We start from the raw sequence: 21964 nt of genomic DNA on the forward strand, positions 1-21964 counted from the left end.
GGACTTTGCAGTAAATAACCCACTGAGCACCACGGTATGTGGAGTACGGTTTCAGGATTTTAAGTTCTGGTAGTGACCTCCCTCCAGCGAGAGTACTGGCAAACTTGAGTGTAGAAGCTGGTTTGCCATCCCTGTGGGCACAGCGTTGCCAAATGCTATAGTTATAAAGTGGATGTGCATGTGGGGATTAAATGGATCTATCTGTCCTTACTAGGAATTCAAACCTATACACATCCAAAACCTATCACAATGCCTCCGAGGGGCAGTATGGCTGTGAGGAGCTCTGTGCACAGGAGATGGCCTTCCTGCATCAGGCACCAGAGATGGTTCCCTTACATTGTTCACCCAGGAGAGTCTTGGAGGATTTTAGCAGCCTCTGGTTTGTCAGGAGATGGATTTGGTGAAGAGACACTCCATAAAAGAGGCCTACCCAAGGTAAAGGGCTGTGGGAACAGACTCCTTGCTGAGGGGGCCGCAGGGAAGAATGAAGGGGGATGCTTTCCTGCACTGCTTGCTCTATACTTGTTCACTGGAAATGTAGAATGGACAGACACAAGGTGGATATTGGCAATCGGCTACAAGGGTGGCATAGGTAGCATAAAGCTAGGTGTGACCATCTGGAGCAATGGGACTTTCTGAGGCTGCAGAGGCAAAATTTCCTAATACTGGCCTGTTATTGCCTCAATGGAGATAAAAATGCATACAGAGAGCTGGGTTCTCTGCAAAAGGGTTGGGGGAGAGGTCACATCACAAAAGATGGTACTGCCTGACCACAAAGCACTTGTTTGCTCTTGGGTCTCTGAGTCTAGTCCATGATGGAGGTCCCTAAAATCATCATGTTTGATTCAGAGCCAGCACTGGATCTTGAAACTCCTACTAGAGTGTAGCCAGGGAGTAGGGAAACCTAAGGTAATGTTTAAGAATGATGATCTTGGCAAAGCGATGGATCCCTAGAACTTCAGGCTGGCATCAGCTGAAGCCTGGGGCTCAGGGCTATGGCTTGGAGCAGGCTTCAGGGCTGGCTGTTGCCCTGGGAAACCATAATCCATACCTGCGGCTTGGTCACATTTGCTTCTTACTATTGTCTGCTAGGCCTGAATACTGATCTTCTCTCCCTTTGATTGGGGGTGTTTTTAAGCTGCAGACTGTTCCCAGCTTCAGATGTGACCTGAAACAGTCTTGCTCAAGGCGGCAAGTGACAGCAGATGCCCAAGTTATCCCTCTTAGAATCCCTAACTTCCAGAGTGGCTTTATTCCAAGAATGGGCCCTGTGACATGGGATTACCTGGGACCAAGGTGGCCATTCCACCACTGCCCAGTGGTGTCCGTGAGGCAAAGGCAGCCGTTGATGTGTTCTCTACTAGAAGCTTCCCTATAGGAAGCCCAACCATGACCCAAAACTAATCTTGGTTTCTTGGCTGGCCCTCCCAAAAAAAAAAAAAATCCTCATTGAAGATGCCTAGATCCAACTTCTAGGCATCTTCTATTCAGCTTTTGAACTGGGATATGTAACCATTCCTGCAAATTGACCACTAAAACCGAGAGCCAGACTGGGAGGCTGATAGCCCCTCCTCTGACTACACTTAGGCACAGGAGACAGATTCTGGTTCTTGAAGACACCCACACTAACCATAAGGCCCTGAGAACAGGGCACATCTACAGTTGTACACTCCAGCCTTGCGGGTGGGGGATCTGAAAGCAGAAAAGATTAAACTTGAGGAGTGTGGTCTCTGGTCCTAGAATCCTTGGCCCCTTTCTAGAGGGAAAACCCTTTTCTGTCCAATCTCTCCTGGTCAAGTAGAAACAGCAGGTGATGTTTTTCCATATTAAATCCTGCGAGAAGGCCTCACTTCACTGGGTCTTGCGGAACACTTAGTGGAAACTGGGCTCTGGAAGCTTCATGCCTTTAGATCTTGGTCCAGTCTGCCCTGGGACACTTTGCCCTGCCTCTTAACTGTGTGAAGACCTCTGAGTAGGAGACAGAATGAGGGGAGGGGGTTCCAGGAAGACCAAATGTCCTAAAAAACCAAGACCAGATGCTGATTGACCTGTAAGCTGGACCCTAGCACTCGGATGTACCAGCTCGGGCTCCTCACCTCCTTGTCCAAGGTTCCGTTTACCTTGCCTGCTACAAAGACATGCCTCAAGGTGAACCCAGCTAAGGTCTCCTTAACAACTCTTAAGATCTGGTGGATGGGTCTAGACATCCACTCCTCTTGCTGCCACCCAAGACCTACCTTGCGTGGAAATTCCCTTTATGAAAGCCGCCATCCACCAACTTAGTGGCCTGCCTCTTCTGTCTTGCCTCTTCCCTTTGCCTATGGGGGCCAGTTTCAGATTTCACCCTGGAAGCCCCTGAAAGGAGTTGATTTCCAGGGGACCTTCTGGAAGATGAATCAGGTGAGACATGGCTGAGGTTTGCCTGTTATGAAATCCAGTCCTGTGACTAGAGGGTCATGGAGGTCCTGTCATACAGCCTTGTCCTGCAGGCTTTCTGGGTACACTGGTGTGTGTGTGACTGTGTGCACTACCTGAAGCCACACTTCTATAGACCTCTGCCTGTTCAGTGCTTTCAGTTAGGATGTCAGGCACTCTGCAACTAAGCACACATTGATGTATTCATGGTCTGATTAATTTTTCCTAGACTTGAGTTCTAGAACTTTCCCTGTGGGGAAGCCAGTGAGCGTTTGCCCCTAGCTTCATCTTCAAAAGCTGTTACTTACTAGAAAGGTGTTTATTCCTATAAGCCCTGGTTTCTTTGCAGGACTGAGGGAAAGGTTCTTCCTGAGGTGCTATTAAGTCACATAAGTGATGGGATGGGAAGACTGGAATCAAGGCAAGTTTAACGGGGTCTGACCTTCCAAGAGGTGAAAGATTTAGGTGAGCCATCCATTGAATCTCTTCTCTAATGGATGAATTTTGTTCACCTTGAATTTCTCAAGGCAGTGACCATTAGTATGGCTGAGGATGGAGCTCAGGTATCCATTATAAACATAAAAGTCCTGGCTAGTGGCAGGTACTCCCCATTCCCTGGCAGGGGACCACACCTAGCCAGAGGGACTGATCAGAGAAAGCAGCCAGGCCTGACCTCCATGTTGCATTGTTTCCCGGGATTTCAATGCTATGCAGACCAGGGACAACACAAGCAAGACAGAACTATAGTCAAGAATGGAACAGGATCAAAGTCTGAGAGGCAAATCTCAACATGAACACAGTGCTTTGGGTTCATGTAACAATAGGCCACCAACACAGATCACGGAATCTGGTTTCTGCCTAGAACCAAGACAGATGCAAGAAACAAGTGCACCTGAGAAGGACTCTATTCTCCTCTGAAACTCTAGTTGCAGAACACCCATAACCTCACTTTCCCAGACATAGAAGATAGGTCTGTCTACTCTGGCAACTTTTAGTGGGTTGTTGACTCTAACAATCCTCAAGATTCTGTTCAGGTTTCAAGGTTTGTGTTAAAAGCTCGGGGCTTCTGTGGGGCCAGCTCTACCCTCCACTCTGCTTCTTTCTGATGGGAAGAGTGAAGTCAGGGCAAAGAGACCTTTTCCTGACTACACAGGAGCCAAGAAGTAAGAACTGCAGACCAGTTGGGGAAGACATTTAGGAAGGGGAGGGGATGAATGAGTCACATTTAGCTGAAGCCCAAGGATGTACCAACTGCTCTGCCACTGGCCATGGGTGGGACGGGGCAACACTTAGTCTAGTACTGTTCATCTCAGTAGAGGTTGCTAAGTCTTAATGTATGAAAGCTACAAAGGAAAGCTGTGTCCTATCCTCCAGGACTGGTTTACGTGGGTTTGAACCTTTTAGAGTAGCGACTTCCTCCATATGATTTTAGTAAGGTACACTAAGTCTGGGCTGCCCAAGATCTACCTGGAGAAATAACTTGGAGTCTGCTTACTCAAAGGGCTCCTTTGCTGACCAGTAGACTGGAGATAAAGATGGACTATGGGTCTGCCTCCTCTCATGTGCATGTGAGAAGCTATACAAGCTATGCGCTTCAGAAACTTCTGGGTCCCCCAGTGACATTGTTACTGAAACCCAAATTCCACTGTTTGCTGTTCAAAAGTCCATACTCGAGACCTGTGATGGTGGGAAAGGAAAGGTTGCTTTACTCAGGAAGATGGTGGACTAATGTCCCAAAGACCCATCTCCCTGTCCAGGTGAAGCCAAGGCCTTAAACAGGGCAGGCGGTGGGGCGGGATGGGGGAGATGCTGTAAATGGTGGGGGAGCTATGTGCAGGAGAATCTGGTGCTCAGGAGTTAATCACTTATCCTTGCAAGGCTTCCAGATTCCTCTGTTCTGCCAGGAAATGCTCCCAATAAAAGACAGCACTTCAGTCCTATAAGCCATGTCCTGGAAAGGCCATCCAGACCCCTCACCTGTACCAAAAATCAAGGCTCCAAGGCCTCTTATTGAAGACCGTATGGTCAGTGGTGGTGGTTCTCAAGTGTAGAAGGCCTTATCTTCTAGAAAGTGTAGTCCTTTGTTCCTCAAAGTCAGTGGTCTGCAGGATTTCAAGAAAGTAGGTTATTTCTACCAATTATGGTGTTTAAGTCAACAAGGAATATAGAATAAAGGAGCCCAGAAGCTTGAAGCAAGTTAGCCCTTAAAGGGGAGTGGGTTGGGGTGCACTTACAAGATGAGGACCTTGTTAGGTATATCTCCTATACTCTTATGACCCTTTTCTGAAGTCAAGGGAATGTGTTAGGCTTAAAGCCTAATAACTGCCTAATTTTGACTGTCCCCAGAGTTGTGCTGGTGGAGGATTCCCCGTCCCAGAAGAAGGCTGCTGGTGGAAGAGACCACATTGCCTGGGTCAGAGGCTCTGGCCATGTGGTCAGTTTTACTTGCCCCTGACTAGGGGCAAGGACTTGGTCCATGTCCAGCCTCCTTTGAGGTATCTAAAGACAGGCTTGCCTGTCTCTTTTCCATCTAGGCTGGATCCTGAAACAGAAGGGACAGAACTGTGATAGAGTTTAAATGCCTCTCTAGAGTCCTGCAACCTGGGGACAGGAGGCCAGAGCTCCAGCTCCATGTAGGGGTCTTCTGAATTGTCCCTCCTGCTTTTCTCTGATGTCCCTGCAATAACTGTATCTGTCTCCAGGTCTCCTGAAGAGCCATCTCCAGCTGGGGTAGTTCCAGCTGGGAGAACACTGGGAGTCCTCAGGTCCCCAAGGAATAAGGATGCCGTTAAGCTGCAGTCGGGGGAGTGGTCCATATTTAGTAGCCACTTCTTCAAAATGGATTTAGGAAATGTTCAGCTTCCAAACCTGGAAGTTCTCAGGGACCTACAGAAGCCTGAGGGATTGTTCCATAGTAGAAAAATGAAGTGTACTCCTCTCCGCTTCTGCCACTGAAGACCACTTAAAGCCTTTTGACCTGACTTAGTCCCATTCTAGTCTACATTCATCTTGCCTTTACAGATGAATAGTATCCTGCGACTTCTGTTCCTAAAGGGGATGAACTTTTTCTTTCACCTGAGTGAGCGAGACTGCTAAACTTGACCCCTTCCTCCACCACACTAATCAGCCATCAGTTGCCTTGAGACTTCTCATTTCACATTGAAGTCTTCCTTGGAAGATCTGAGGCTTTTCTATTGAGATGATCCTGTCCTCAGCTACGACCAGAAGGCTGCTGGGCTCACAGAAATTGAGACTGGACAGTCTAGGTCCTATGAAGATGTCTGCTTCCCAGTGGCCTGAGCTCATGAAGGACCTTTGGAGGGATGTTCATGGCCTCCTCCTTGGCTAGTGGTCTTATTCTACCCACCTCTAAATATACTTGGCCTGACCGTACCTGACTCAGGTGCTGGCCTTCCCCCCCCGCCACCCCCACCACACACACACACACACACACACACACACACACACACACACACCTTGCTCTGCTCCCATACTGATTTCCCAGGAATAACAGCAGTCTTGAAACCGACCTGTCAGGATCTACCTTGAGACCTACACCATTATGCTGGAGTAAGCATGTCTGAGTAATTCTTTTGAGGAAGACCTGGGATTAGTCGGTCATAATGCCAGATCTCCTCTAAGATGAGGAGGTTACATCACTGACACTCAATGTGACCACTGTCCTCTGCCTCTGTTTTGGTTTTGAGCAGTCCAGATGTGAGACTCCTACATGTTTTAGAGATGCTGTTCTGCTTCTACAAAATCAGGTTCTTTTCCTGATGAAACTTGCCTTCAATTCAAGATTATGTCCTTTATCATATAAGAATAAGACCTTCAGGTTTGGGTTCCAGTCCTGCTTCTGTATACTTCCAGATGTATCCTTGCCCCTGACCCCTGGGTCTCCAAATCACTGAACAAGAGACTACCCCATACAAGCATCTCTCTCCTACCATGTCTCTCCTAACATTGCTGGGCTAGTTCTCAAAATTATCAGAAACCCACCTTGGAGTTAGAAATGTCTGCTGCAGGTGGTGTGGCCAGGCATCAGAGTCCGTCCCTAACACTCTAGTCCACCTTTAATTAAGCCTCTGTGAATGCCAGACTAGACCTGACTAGAACACCAGTTGCCCTTCCAACAAAGACCCATGACTAAGCAGAACTAATAACAATACCAATTTTAACACTGTTTATTGAGGGGGGGGGAAAACTCAAGTAAGTGTATATGGCACTCCTTGTATCCTGGGGACAGGACAGCACCTCTGGCAGGACAATGGGACTCTGAAAAAGGATCCCCCCTACTACTTATGACTTGGGAATCTGAAGCTGTACAAACAGGGGAAAACCAGTCCCTCCCTTGGTGTGATCAGGGCTAGGTCACTGACATTAGCTCCACAACTACCCTGCCTGCGTATTTATGGGCTGAGGGAACTTCAGATTTTCCCATAAACCTCCAGGGGATGGGTCCAAATTTCTGTTGTCACATGAAGGGAAGTTGGGGACTGCCATCACAGAGCTTATGATTGAGAACAAACACCCCCTCCCTTTTGTGATTCTATGGTGGTAAGAATCTAACGTTTGTATTTGAGGATTAATTACACTGAGCTGAGTTGTAGATGGTTTCTATGAAGTTTTGCAAGGGGCCAATTCCTCTTCTGGGAGACCAGACTGCAGGGAATCAATCTTTGACAAGTCCAACCTCTGCCTTGCCTCTTCTACAGAATTATTTTCAAAAACTGTTGATCACTCATGATTTATTTCTTCCAAAAGTGCAGAGTCATTTTCCTAGGCTTTCTTCCAGGAATCGTGTTTACAAAAAAAGCCCTGTATCCCAATCTAAAAGATGGAGCTCTACTATGTACCAAAGATGTTCACTAGTTTCAGTCTGGTTTTGGAGTTCTAGTGTCTTCATCCTAGAACCTTGGCCTCACATGTGATATGTAAGACTTTATCCAGAAGTTCAGTTGTCCTCTGTACTGCTCGGCCCTGGCTGAGCCTAACTTCCTATGACCTCTAGGTTGTGGCAACATGGCCAGTTGCTTTCCTGAAACAACCCTGAGGAAAAAGCAGCTTAGCAAATGCAAGGCCCTCCTCCCTTGTTGAAAGCTGTTATAAAGTTGCTGTGCTAGACTGGAATCTTGATTAATCCTAAGAATGGTTGGAGGACACATCACGTCACCATTTGAAGGAATGAGAAACACTTCAACATGGTCAGGATTGAGAGAAAAAGGTTTCTAGGGCTCAGAATACCTCTTGAGAATGAAACCCCTCAGCTATGACTAAAGCCTGCCTCTCTAAGCAGGAAGGTTACCTGATATTTCACTGACTTTTATATTTGGTTATAAAGAGTCTGTGCCCTCCATGCCTATTCTCCAATGCCAGGAGCCTACAAGAATTGAGTGTCTACAGGCATCATGCTGGGCAGTAGGGCATAGGAATTTGCTCAGCTTTATAACTAAGGAAGACTCTCAATGAGTATTGAATGTCCTCTGTCACTAGGCCATGCTATCTAAGGTCAGGGAAAGCTGAAAGAGCCTATGACAAGAGAAACCTAAATTTAGAGCTTAGGGTTCTTCAGGAACCTGGTGATCTAGTGATCAAAAGGTGTTATGTTGTGACTAAAAGGTTAGATGTGAGGGGATAAACTACAGCCTGAACCTCCCTCCTAATCCATAACTTCCGTCTCCGAAACAACCAAGGGTTAGGTGAGTGGCAGTAATGTAGTAAGCCGGATCTTCTGGGGAGGTGGGCTCACTGGAGTTAGATGTTCATAAGTCAATCATGTTCTCTTAAAAGCCTTTTAGAGAGTAGGGGAGAGGGAGGGAGGGGTCTTAAGCAGATTCCCAACAGAATGTGGAGCCTGACATGGGGCTCCATCTCCTGACTGAGATCATAACCCCAGCCATAATCAAGAGTCAGATGGTTAACCAACTTGAGCCACTCAGACGCCCTTAAATCAGCATTTTTTTAAACCACTCATGGGACAATGTAAAGGTCCTAGGGCACGAACTCCACTTACTATACCCCTCCTGACTTCTATATTGGTTTGCTGAGGTTCCCATGACAAAACAGTCTGGGTGGCTTACACACCAGAAGTCTCTGTATGGTCTAGAAGTCCCAACTTCAGTTCTGACCAATCTGGCTTCTGGTAAGACTCCTGCTGGCTTGTAGATGGCCACTGTATCCTTCTGCCTTCATGAGAGTAACTCCTCTGGTGTCTTATAGGGGCACTAGTCCCATTTGATCAGGGCTCTACCAGTATGACCTCCTAGAACTCTACTACTTAGAGGCCCCATTTCCAAACACCACCACACTAAAAATCAGGGTCTTCACTCAAGTTTTGTGTATACAAACTTCCAGTCCAGAGCACTTGCTATTACAATTGTGTATTTGAACTGAGCATTTAGATCATTGACAACTTTGCAGATCTCCTTAAATCAGTACCAATCCTAGTGCAGAACAGCAAGTGCAAATCTTCAGAACATTAAGATCACATCTGTAGGGAACTATATACCCTACATGCTACCCTATATATGATATATACAACATACCATTAGGAGTCCCTGGAAATAAGACAGGAAACCCGATGATAGGGAATTGGCACAAAGAGCCTTGGGTGTGTCTGACCTGGGAATCACTGAGCCAGTAAAAGATTTAGTAGTCAACAAACATGTTCTGACTTATCTTTAAAAAGCTGTATTCTTACCCTCGCTCCCCAGAGCATTCTTCCACTATCAAGCCACTCTGACATTTCCTTGCTTCCTATTCTGGTCTAAGTCCCCATGTTTTGCCTGGATTCTAGTGATGGTTTTGTCTCGTTGCTTCATCTTGTTCACAGTAGACCTCTTCCACAGACCCACAGTGACTTTTGAAGATCCCAACCCTACACCACAGTTGTATCCCCACTAGAGTAATTCTAACCTAAGACCATAAGGTCATTTTTGTAATCATCACCCCAACACCCACTACATCTTTGAGAGAGGGGGAGATGTTAATAAGCTTCAACCATACCAGTTTTCTTCCTATTCTAAGGTAAGTGTTTTGACATCCTTTGTTCCTGTCTGGAATCTTCTCTTCCTATACCCATACTGCTAATTCTGCAGTCTAGTCTTTGCTCATCTATTAGGATGTCTACATTAGAGATTAAACATAAAACTTACCCCGCCCCATCATGCTGACTGAAAATACCTAAAGGAATTCCAGTGGAGAGATCCATCAGTTCCATGAAAGGAATTTTTCAATCCTTCCTTTTCTGTATACAACTTTCTGCCAGGAACAGTCCTTGCACACAGAAGTCATGCCCTTGTAGTAGGAGTGGTGACCAGGGACCAACTAAAAATCAAGATGGGAGTATAGAGACAGACTTGGAAACAAATCAAATTGGACAGGAGGGTGATTATTTTTAGAATCTGATGGACCCACACCCTGAAGTTTAATAGTATTGTCTTTGTTCTCTGAGCTACAGATCCATCACCAGGTAGAAGGCTTAGCAAATGAAAGTCTAGACCTCTTTTCAGATGGAGTGTAGGATATGCTTCCAGCAGAGGCATTAGGACTTTGCAAGAAAGATCCATGTAGTCTCCACCTTTTGGCTGATTAAAAACTCAAGGTTCCCAGAAAAGGAGGGAAGATTCATGTGTTCCAGAGCCCAGAAAAATGGAAAGCCCAGGTCTCCTCTTATGCCTACACAGGATCCCCTCCACTTTTTTCTGGGATATCCATAGAAGACCCCCCCCTCCCCAATACCTAAAACAATACCTAAAACAAATGAATGAACTGATTTTCCTTGAGGTCTTGAGGTATTTAGGAAGTCCTGGCAGATTATCAGAACTTAGAAGCCAGTCTATAACTTTTGTGAACTAAGACCCACTGGGATTTAGAACTCCCATAAATCCATTGAGAAACAAATTGAGACTCGAATTTGTGAAAGAAGTAACTACCAGTGTGGTTGTGGGAACAGTACTTCATTTTCTCATCTCCTAGGTGGTCTGACAGCTTTCTGGAAGATGCTGTGGAGATACTCTTGGCTTCCAAGCCTAGTGTAGCACTTTGGCTTAACCTTTTTATCAAGGCTCTTGGTAAGAGAAATATCTAAGACCACTGCAAAAGGCATGGAGTTGGAATGGCTACCAAATCAAATGCAAAAGAAATGTGGAAAGACAAGAAAAATACTTAGGACAAGTACAAAAAAGATCCAGGGAAACCCAGCTTACAAAACCTGGGTTTTCATCCAGGCTCAAAATAAGAAACCAAACAAAAATGGCAGCAAGACAGAAGTCTGGGATGACTTGCAGCACAAATGGGATGGAACAGATTTTATCTACTCAAGGAAGCCTCCTAGAGGAGGATGTGCTCTGTCTGGACAATAGGGAGGGCCTGCCTATATATCCTCCCTCCCCATATGTATCCTCAGCCTGTGAATACAGCTTCTCAGGGCCCTCATGTTGCAGGTAGGAGGCCACAGGAGTCCAAATGCCCTCATGCTTGACTCCCCTCCAGAAACAGGAGGACTGGCCTGCATTATTAAATTGTAGAAGTGAGGCGGGTGGGGAGATGGCATGACTGGGTGACGGGCACTGAGGGGGGGCACTTGATAGGATGAGCACTGGGTGTTATGCTAGGTGTTGGCAAATCAAACTTCAATAAAAATATACTTAAAAATGTAGAAGCAAGCTCAACTCCAGTCTCACTCCCCATCTCTAACTTATTCAATTGCTCCCTGTTGTCGATATACCAGTGTCTAAGTTCCCTACTGGGGAAACCTTCAGGTATCTCCATTCCTACCCCACTCATTATTCCATCTTCTATTTGCCAGCAAAAATGGGTTGCTTTAACTGTTCAGCTTTTCCCCCAGTGACCTTGAGGTTTCTCTGGGAATTCCATCCTGGGTGGTGCCCACTCAAATGGAGTGCCCTTCTCCCATGATACTGCAGTAATAAAGCAAGATTTAACTGCTGACTCCCAGAAGCCACCAAGTCAGAGCCACTAGGGACGAGGCATGTAAAACTATATAAATCGATAGGTTTCAAGTCTCCCCAGGTGGCTGATAATCAGACCAGTCATCACTTTCTGTAATCACACTACTTGAGGTTTAGGTCAAACCTGGCCAGATAAGTTGTGGTTATGGTAACATTATGCCACTGGGAATGAGGTATCCTTTTGTAGAAGAGGCAGGAAAACAAAAACGGATCAAGTGACACACCTAGGGCTACACCATAGTTAAGGATGCGACTTGAATCTAGAGCTGCCTAACTGCAAGATCTGTTCCTCCTGAAACCTCACTGCTGATCCAGAGGGAGATAGCCTGCTCTCCTCAGAAGGCTCACAGCATCGCCCTGTTCTGCTTTGTCTGATGGGTTTGTGTACCTGTTCTTTCTGGTATCCCTCCCCTGGCTCCTGACAAGTGACAACTTCCCTTGCCCCACCTCTGTCCTGTCCCCCCAACCCCCAAGCATTTTGTCCACAGCTAGATACATCAGATATTCAATAAATGTTGAATTAAATAACTTAATCATATGGTTCTACTTTTGAGGTTCTTCTGGAAAAGGGTGAAAGAAAACTCCATTTGGTACAGTAACTTTTCTCAAAGTTTTGAGTGAATATTCAAATGGCCACAATTCCATTGCAAGCAAGGCAATTAACCAATATACCATTTTTTCATGTATAAACAACATAACAAAAGGATTCCAAGTTCAAGATAGATATTCTAGAAAGGTGGAAAAGGGCAAGTAGCTTAATCTTGCTGAAGTCTTACGAATTTCTAGATGGAGGAATTTAAATTATCTAAGAGCATAAGTGAAAAGGAAAAAATCCTTAACATCTTGTGAGGGGAGAATGGATGATTCTATATGTAGGCAACGATAAAGAAAAAGAAGATCCTAATGATGGACAAGAAGTTTGCAATGCCAGCATTGCAGGCTCTTTAGGTTCCTAATAGTGTATAACAGCACAGATCAGATGTCATTATCTGGATCCTAAACTCTGGTCAGCCTTATTGCCGTGAACCTAGATAAGTTTTCAAACTTCTCTAAACTGGAGTTTCTTCATCAGTAAAGTAACCATGATAAGAATTCTAACAGTTATGGTGAAGACCCAACAAGAAGCTCATGCGTGTGATATGAACCTAAGGTCACCTAAACTCCTGGTGAAGCCCTAACCCCCCTAATACAGTAGTATTGGAGGTGGGGCCTTGGATAGGTGCCCCTACAAAAGGCGATCAGCACTCACTTGCTTTCCATCTGGTCAGGACACAGCAGGGAGGTGGCTATCTGCAAGCCAGGAAAAGTGCACTCCCCAGAATCCAGCCATGCTGGTGTCTTTCCCTGGGGCTCCCAGCCCCTAGAACCATGAAAAATAAACTCTTTAGGTCCCCTGGGCTGTGATATCTAATGGCAGCCAAAACTGAAAGTATGCAAAGTACTTAGCTCTGTGTCCTGAAGACACTTGGTAAACAATCGTAATCCTAGTAAGACTACTTGTAGAAGTCCTAATGGTGGACTGCTTGCTATTTTCCTCTCCGTGGAGTCCTATAGTTGGCTATAGTATCTGGCAAGTGTTCATGCAAGCTTTGTAGAAAAAATCTTTGAGGATGAGAAATGTATTCTTTGACACTTTTTTTTCTCCTTTCACAACAAAAATGGGTTGCTTTAACTGTTCAGCTTTTCCCCCAGTTCTGTAAGGTAACTGTTTAAGTCCTACCTTCATAAGTCAAGACTTTTAATTTAATCTAGCATATAAAAAAAAAATCATTAAACTGGTCTTGAGTGCTGTACTTTCAGCGCCCGATGGACACGTCTGCTCTGTGCCCAGCATGTGGGGCTGGGAAGGATATGTCCCCACAGCTCTGGGAAAAGGCTTTAATCTCCCAGATTATCCTTTAAAAAAGTTTCTTAAAAAAATTCCCATTCTTCCTTGGGAGCAACTCCTAAGGTCTGTGAATTGATGCAGCAGGGCCTTTGCCCCTGCCCCTCCATCCAGGTCCCTGTGCATGGGGGACACCTACTGCCATCACCCAGTAAAAGTCGTGTGTGTGTGTGTGGGGGGGGGGCCCAAGTGAATGGATGAGCTGCTTTAGCTGAAGTTAAGGGGGAAGAAGGGACAGACTGGGAAAGAGGCATTTTGCTTTTTAAGTCCCCACCCAGTCTCCCTGGCTCAGCCTGGAGGCCACAGCCTCTGAGTCCACATGGACACTTCAGTTTACACCTACTCTGGGTTCCCATGGGAGCAGTCCCTGAATTGGCTGAGTGATGCTGGTCTTCCAACAGTCCATGATGAACCCCAATCAAAAACAAGCATTCCCCTCCCTTAGGTCCCTGGAGAAGGACACAGAACCAAAGAGGAGCAGCTGCCTATAAGCACCCTCCCTACCTGTCTCTCTACTCTGGGCTTTCTGTCCTGTTAGCTTTGCTCTATTCCAGGCCCCTCGGATATTAGAACCTCCTGCCTCTGGGCCTCCCCTAGTTGCCTGGCCTGGGTTCATAGTTCTTTGTAACTTGCCATGGCTGCTGGGCAGGAGTCACCCCTGGATTGCCACTCTAGTCTCCTAACTGGCCTTCCTGCCACTGGCTGGCTTGTTTAACAGACTTCTGTGGCTGCTGGGTCTTTGTTCAAATAATTCACTGACTCCCAGTTGCACTCTGAATAGAAGCAGGTGTTAGCAGTGACCCCTGGGGCCCTGCAAGAGATAGGACCTATACAGCTGCTCTGGCTTCTCACTTCTTTGCCTGACCACACATGCTCCTGGATGTTGCCTTTGCACTAGTCTCTCCACCTGAACTCTTCCCTGACTATCTGCATGACCAGCTCTCTCCAGGACTTTCCAATGACTCCTTGAGAAGCAATATCGAAGCAATAAAACTTCTTGTGCTCCTTACCCTGTTGTACTTAATTTTACTTTTTCTCTTTACCACCTCATTTCCTTCTTAAACTTAATTTGCCAACCTATAACACCCAGTGCGCATCACATTATGTACCCTCAATGTCTGTCACCCAGTGATCCCATCCCCCCACCCACCCTCCCTTCAGAAATCCTCCATTTCCTAGAGTCCAGAGTTTCTATTTGTCCCCTCTTATTTTTCCTCAGTTTCCTTTCCTTTCCTTACGGTCCCTTTCACTGTTACTTATATTCCACATGAGTGAGACCACATAAATGTCTTTCTCCAATTGACTTATTTCACTTAGTATAAATATCCTCCAGTTTCATCCATGTCCCTGTAAATGGGAGATATTCATCCTCTTGGATGATGCAGTAATATTCCATTTTGTGTGTATATGTATAAACATATACACATATATACCACATCTTTATCCATTCATCTGGACACTCCATACCGTTCTCCAGAGTGGCTGTACCAGCTTGCATTCCCACCAACAGTGTAAGAGGGTTCCCCTTTCCTGCATCTTTGCCAACATCTGTTTCCTGCTTTATTAATCTGCATCCACATCTGTCCTTTCCTTAGTGGTTAATTTTAGCCATTCGGGCTAGTGTGAGGTGGTATCTCATTGTGGTTTTGACTTGCATTTCCCTGGTGACCAGTGCTATAGAGCATTTTTTTCATGTCTGTTGGCCATGTATAGGTCGTCTTTGGAGAAATGTCCATTTGTCTTCCCATTTCTTGACTAGATTCTTTGGGGTATGGAGTTTGAGAAGTTCTTTACAGATCTGATACTAGCCCTTTATCTGATGTCATTTGCAAATATCATCTCCCATTCTATAGGTTGCCTATTTAGTTCTGATTACTTCTTTTGCTGTGCAGAAGCTTTTTATCTTGATGAAATCCCAGGAGTTCATTTTTGTTTTTGTTTTCCCTTGCCTTTAGAGCCCGGTCTTGCAAAAAGTTGCTGTGGCCAAAGTCAAAGTTTCTACCTGTGTGTTCTAGGATTCTGATGGATTCCTGGCTCATTTAGATCTCTTATCCATTATGAGTTTGTGTAGAGATTGGTCCAGTTCATTCTGCATGTGATCACTTTTCCCAGCACCATTTATTGAAGAGGATGCCCTTTTTCCATTGCATATTTTTTGTCAAAGACTAGCTGGCCATAGAATTGTGGATCTATTTCTGGGTTCTCTATTCGGTTCCATTGATCTATTTCTGTTTTTGTGCCAGTACCATGCTGTTTTGATGATCACAGCTTCATAATGTAGCCTGAAGTCAGCCATTGTGATGTCTCTAGCTTTATTTTTTTTAAAACATTCCTTTGGCTATTCAGGGTCTTTTCTGATCTCATACAAATTTTAGGGTTGATAGACATTTCAACAACTCTTCCAATCTTGAGCATGGAATATATTCTTCCAGCTTTGTGTCTTCCTCAATTTCTCAAGTGTCCTATTTTTACAGTACAGATCCTTTACCTCTCTGGTTATGTCTAGTTATCTTATAGTTTTGGGTGCAATTGTAAATGGGATTCCTTAATTTCGTTCTTCAATCCCCTTGTTAGTGTATGGAAATGCAACTAACTTCTGCACACCTGATAGTATTTTTTTTTTTAATCCTGCCACATTACTGAATTGCTGTAGTTCCAGCAATTTTGGAGTGGAGTTTTTACCACCTTATTTTCTATCTCCTTTCATAAACAATCTCCATGAGCCAGTCTTTGCCCATCTTGTTCACTGAAGAATCCCCAGTACCTAGAGGAGTTCCTGGCACACAATTGGTGTTCAATACATGGAATAAATCCTGTTAAAAATAACCTTAGAGTCAGGGAAGGAAGGGAAGAAGAAAGGCAGAGGTGGTGGCAATGCTAGGGAAGAAAGTGTAAGAAAGGGATGGGAAATGGACTCTTGGTATTTCCTCCCAAAGAGTAGCAGAGTGAACCAGAACCTGAGGATCCTGACACCTGTCCATTTTCCTCTTATTTATGAGCACTTTACAGGCTGAGTGTCCAAAGGCTGGATTAGTATGGTGGGGAGCCTCCAGGTGGAGGAGCTCTCCATTTCAGTAGCTCATCTGCTTCTCACTAGGTCTTGCTGGGGTCTCCCCGCTCTGGCCTGGCCACTCTCTATCCTCTCCCACAGGCCTTTCCCACTCCTAGCCCTCTCATCCCCCTGGGAGAGGTCTTCCTTTGAACACTCAAAGCACTTTTCAAGCCCCTAAGAGCTATGAGCAGACTCTGCTGTATCAGTTATTCCCATGTCTCCTACCTTAACAGGAAGTAGGACTTGTAGAAAGTTTGTTCTCAACAAACCTCAAAGCAGCTAAAAGGACAACCACATTGTAAGTGCTCAGCAGGTGTCTTCAGATGGACAAGGGAAGAGTTCAGACCTTTGGGCCAGCCTGGATTTGAATCCGAGAGAAGCACTTAACTGTATTAACCTAGAAAAGTTTGAGCCTCAGTTTCCCTGTCTTATAATGGGGATAATGTGATCCCTTACATGAATTGTTAGGATTGACCTAAACCTATGAATGCAGGGAGGTGGGGGACAGAGTGCCTGATGCATTAGAATCCTAGTGGTCAGAGGGAAGGAAAGGGGGGTTTTGAAGAAATGAGGCTTATGTTACTCAATGCAGACTATTAGGTCAAAGCTAATAATGGATCACTAAAACCATTCCCTCCCTGCCTCTAAGAGTGGCAGGAAGGACATTTCATTCCCCCTTCCCTACTTCTAAACACTTCAGACGCTGGGCAGATAATAGGTATTTCAAACCTAACAACTCTCCCAAACCCAAGACCTAGGTACCATTATTTGCATCTCCCATAAGGGGGTACAAAGAATCCAGCTACATGGAGCCATAGCTTGCATGAAGCTTGCATTGAAGCTCCCATATAAGCGTCTGGAATCAAGCTGATACTTCTAACACTGAGCCGGTACCTTCTTCTGCGTACTGGCTCAGAAAGAAAGTTCAAATGTATTTGCCTGACTTGATCTTCAAGAATTACCTTGCATTTGACCAATTTAAAGGAAAGCCATGTTTGCATTGTTGGGGGAGCACAGCTGCAAGTATAGATGGAGAATCCCACCTGGTTGAACCCACTCCAGTAACATGACAGCTGTGGGACCTGTATAGGTTACTTTTCTCTGAGGCTTCAGATCTCAGATATAGTGAGACAATAACACACCCTGAATGGTTTCAAGGATCCTGCTAAAAATCTTAATATAAATGGGTTTAATATCATAAGTCATAATGCCTAAAGCAAGACACTAAATTTTAAGTCAGACTCCTGATTCTTGGCCATTAAATTCAAGAGATTTTAATATTTGCAGTGAGGAAAGTTGAGGTTGAAATAGGTCAGTTCTAGTTTACTCTTTTAAGATGTGCCAAGCCACTGGCTGCTCACACAGCCCTGAACTGCCTCCTGATAAACATGATTGACAGCAGGGCTTTAAAGGTTAAATATAGTTTCAGATCTTGCATAGTGATCCAGTAGTAGGACTGGAATTAGAACCAGATGGGATTTTCTCCATAACCCAGAATAATTGAATTAATGTTGTACAGTAATAAATGAAGCTTTGTTTCCTCCTCTCCATGAGGAATGAGTTCTGTTGCTCAAGACAGTGTAGGAAGAATTTGCATGAGCAAACTTCCTGTAAGCATCAAGAGACACCTGGCGCCAGATCACACAGCCAGCCCTACTTATGCTCAACCACCTGATGAAGCCACCAGGGCCCTTTGCCCATGATGGAGTGTTTCGGGATGGGTATAGAACAAGAGCAGCAGGCTGCCTCTACTCCTCCAGAATCTTAATGCAGACTACTGCACAGAGCTTCCATTAAGAGGATGGTTCATTTTTTTTTTCCTGAGTTTGCCAAACACAAGATCAGAGGTCTTATATATATATTTTCTTCCTGCCCAGAAGTTGCTGATGCCAGCTTCACAATTCAATCCAATATAGATTCTTAGGGAGACTATCTTGTCAAAGATCAAGTATTCTGCTCAGTGACCTGTTGCTAATGGGTATACCTAGACCTTGAACATGGAGCCTCTCATTTTCAACCCTAAGTACATTCCACTGCTCATGATCTTCATAAACACTGCAGTTGTGCTTTCCTGAGTGGCTGTGTGGGAGTCGGTTTTCACATGGTGGGATCACTAATCCTATATAACCATAGTCCTATGTCAAATTCTCATGTGACAGGTGCCATGGTTTTGAACAGAACTAGGACTCTTGAGGATAAGAGCAATATATACTTAAATGGTTTCTAATGCATGATCCACCTGTGTATCAGGCTTTTTAGAGGGAATTTTGGCAAATGACATTTTGCAGTAAACTTCCTTCAGAAAAACAATTATTTTAACTATGAAGTTAAAATCCAGTACATATGTTCTGCAGTGGAGTGCTAGCCTCTAGGACTTTCATAACTAGGCAGCTTTCATGGAAAGCAACATTCCAGCATTCTGTGGGTAATAGGTTCAGGATCCCTCATCATATTCATGTCATCTGTATGAATTATGTGTTAGCCCCTTACTGATCATCTTTCAATTATAAGCAATTCTGAATTGAGATCCTACCATACTCACATGTACATAATTACCTCTAATGCAGCCTTTGGCCATGCTTGACCTTTTTAATACTTGTATGAATGAGTCAATATCTAAGAATCACATCAATGTCAGATTCCAGAAAGAGGTTCTAAACAACATAGCCATAGTTCAGGTCTCAAGCTGGATACCAGGCAGGCTCAGGCTTAAGAATTAGAATCTAAAAGTTCCTCCCCACTCTTTTAATATAGGATAACTGTTATCTTCATAGGCATTTAGAAAGGTACCTCCTCTGAGGATTTAGCCAAAAATGCTGACCATCTGGGTGGATGAATTAGGGAAAAATTCCAATGTTGGTGTGGAGAGGGATCAGAGAATCACAATTCTACGAGATAGGACAGTCACACAAATATGCCCTGGCTCTCCCCTAGTAGGCACTGTGAAAACAACTGTTCCACGACTCCCAGGAGTTGGGGAATGCCATTTTTATCCATGGGGTCTATGGTGAACAGGACTAGAGTTAATATCCCAGATGTGCCCTAATGTTTAGACAAAGTCACTAAGATATCTGGAATTATAGCCCATCTGTTCAGCATGGACAGTAACATTGTTTCTTGCATACCCAACATATGAAATGCGGTCACCTATGTGAAGATGCTCTTGGTGCCCTTTACTATTCAGTTCAGGTCTAACTTCTGCTCCAGACATACCTCAAAAGGTCCAATTCATGCTGACAGTGACCAACACCAAGTGCTGGCCCTAAGGTGCCTTCATGTCTGCTTCAGGGCCTTTCCCAGGCTATAGGATAGCAGGCCAGCAAGCAGACACATCCTGGGGTGTTTAAAATTTAGGGTTCCCAAGGCAGTACTAGACAATGCTATACAGGAGACTCTAGGTAAATTCCCAGCCTGTAGGCTTTCTGAAATAAGATTCTGGAAGGCCTTCTGTAGCTCTCCAAATGGTCACAGCAGAATTTGGCCCCTACTGCCTATGGCAATGGTATTGGTACTATAAACTTGCAAATATGTCTTCCTTCCTCACTATTCCTGCTTCCTAAGACCACTTCCTAAGTCAACCACTGTACCAGAGCATTTGCCCCAGATTCTGCTTTGGTGAGGACCTAAACTAAACATACCTGACTTTTGGAGTCAGCTCCCACTTGTAAAGATATTGGAACTCATCACCCCATTCCTCACAACAAAAAACTGGATAGACTAAAAGCCCATTCCCTGTAAACCTAGTGACTTGTTTTAGGTACATCAGATTTCAGGTGGCAGCTGTCCTGCAGAGATAAGCAAATCCAGACCATGCCAACCAAGATATGCTTAAAGCAGAAGCTGCTGGGGACCTGAGGTGGTAGAGATGTAAGTGGTAATCTGGATGAATTTCTAGGAGCCAACTGCAGACTATCATGAGGAGAAATTTCTAGGGGCTCTACTTTGGGGACTTTTCCCTGTGGGTTCTCTGTGAAAATCCAAGAAAGATTCCCCTTCCACCCTTCCAGCTCTGGCAGGGCTGAGGAAGAGTTGTCATTATGAAATAAGCCCAGGGCATTCTAATAGCAAAGGACCCGTCTCCAGAGGGGAAAAACTTTATGAGCATGTTCCAAACTTTCCTCTATTCTTGCCCCCTCTAGCTATCCTGTCCCTCAGGATAAGAAACATGTGGAGGTCACAGCTCATCAAGGGACTGAAGTTTAATTGGAAGATTGTAAAACATTCTCTCCCCACACCTCTTCCCTCCATGAGCAGAGCTACAGTATGATTAAAGCCAGAAGAACTACACATTAAAGTTACTATAAGTGCCAGAGGCTTCATACTCTTCCTGTCCTTAGTTTTGTCTCCTGATGACTTTATAGGGAGAATACTGTACCAAAATCAAATGTAGCTCAAATCATGGCCAGGTTAACATAAACTCTCACACTAGAAACCAATGTACCTCCGGGTCCCCTTACCTTGTACAACACCTCTATACTTTTTGGCTTCACCTGGCTTTTAATAATAAAAGCAAAAAGTCTGAAAGACAAAACCAGCATCAGATTTAGACTCAGGACATGGCTTTTAGGATTGTGAAAGAACTTATAATTAGGATTAATGTACTAAGGGCTGTGTTATAGGCTGAATGGGATTAGGACAGAAGCCCTATATCTGAATACAGCCACTTTGTATCTCCCAAGATTCTTAAGGAAGTAATGGTTTCCATGACATTATAGAGGTGAGGCCCTGATCCAATAGGATCAGCATTCTTAGACAAAGAGATCACTTGCTCTTTGCCATATGAAGACACAATGAAGCCTCCTCCATGGTCTGCAGAAAACCGCCTTTTTCACTAAGGACCCAGATCAGTGGGCTCCTTGATCTGACTCCCCAGCCCCTAGAATTGAGAAAATAATTTAAGCCACCTAGTCTATGGTGTCTTATTAGGACAGCCTAAGACTAACACAATTAAGATGTACATAAGATCTTTAAATGTAAGTGGCCTAAATATACCAATTAAAAGTACATTTAAAAGGTTTCTTGTAAAAATAAAATGTTTCTTGTATTAAGGAGGGCACATAATGAGGTGAGCACTGGATGTCATGATGGCAATTTGAATTTAAACAAAACTTAATGTTTCTTGAAGAGAACCTATAGTGGGGACATCCCCTACGTCCCCACACTGAAATTGACAGGTTTTAAAAGTAAAGGGATGGAGGAAGATCCACCATGTTAACACTGATCAAGAGAAGGGGGGGGGGGGCGGGTACCTATATCTACTCTTGTTCCGAAATCTGCTTTGTTTAAAACTACATAATGTCCTTTTTATCCAATAATGCCAAATCTTCAAAGAAGTCATAACTATCTAAAAAAATCCATCAAAGAAAGAACATGAAAATTTGAAAGACCAATCAAAGCAGCAGAAAACCAATTAAACAAAGCTGACTTATAGAACATTGCAACAAGAGAACATACCTTTTCCCCAGGTTTGTATGGTATAGTCACCAAAATAGACCACATTCTAGGCTATAAACTGGTAATTATTGTCCAAGAACATTCTTTGGATTCTACTTTAAATTTAACTAGAAATCAATGTGTAGAAAATCCCAACGTCTGCAAATCCACACTTCCAAGTAACACCTGACTCAGAGCTCCATT

The 21964-nt window shown here is 44.5% G+C and overlaps 1 long non-coding RNA gene across 1 annotated transcript; it reads right to left on the minus strand.

The window, feature by feature from the left end:
• Positions 1 to 1276: 1276 nt before the first annotated feature.
• LOC144283375 (uncharacterized) lies at positions 1277 to 20989 on the minus strand. Its single transcript, XR_013351931.1, has 5 exons — positions 20785 to 20989; positions 16553 to 16685; positions 9573 to 9744; positions 2238 to 2384; positions 1277 to 1692 (listed from the first exon to the last, which is right to left on the minus strand). It is a non-coding gene; the product is annotated as an uncharacterized LOC144283375 (long non-coding RNA).
• Positions 20990 to 21964: the final 975 nt, after the last annotated feature.

The sequence above is a fragment of the Canis aureus genome, chromosome 14 (assembly GCF_053574225.1).
Source record: "Canis aureus isolate CA01 chromosome 14, VMU_Caureus_v.1.0, whole genome shotgun sequence".
NCBI classification, from domain to species: Eukaryota; Metazoa; Chordata; class Mammalia; order Carnivora; family Canidae; genus Canis; species Canis aureus.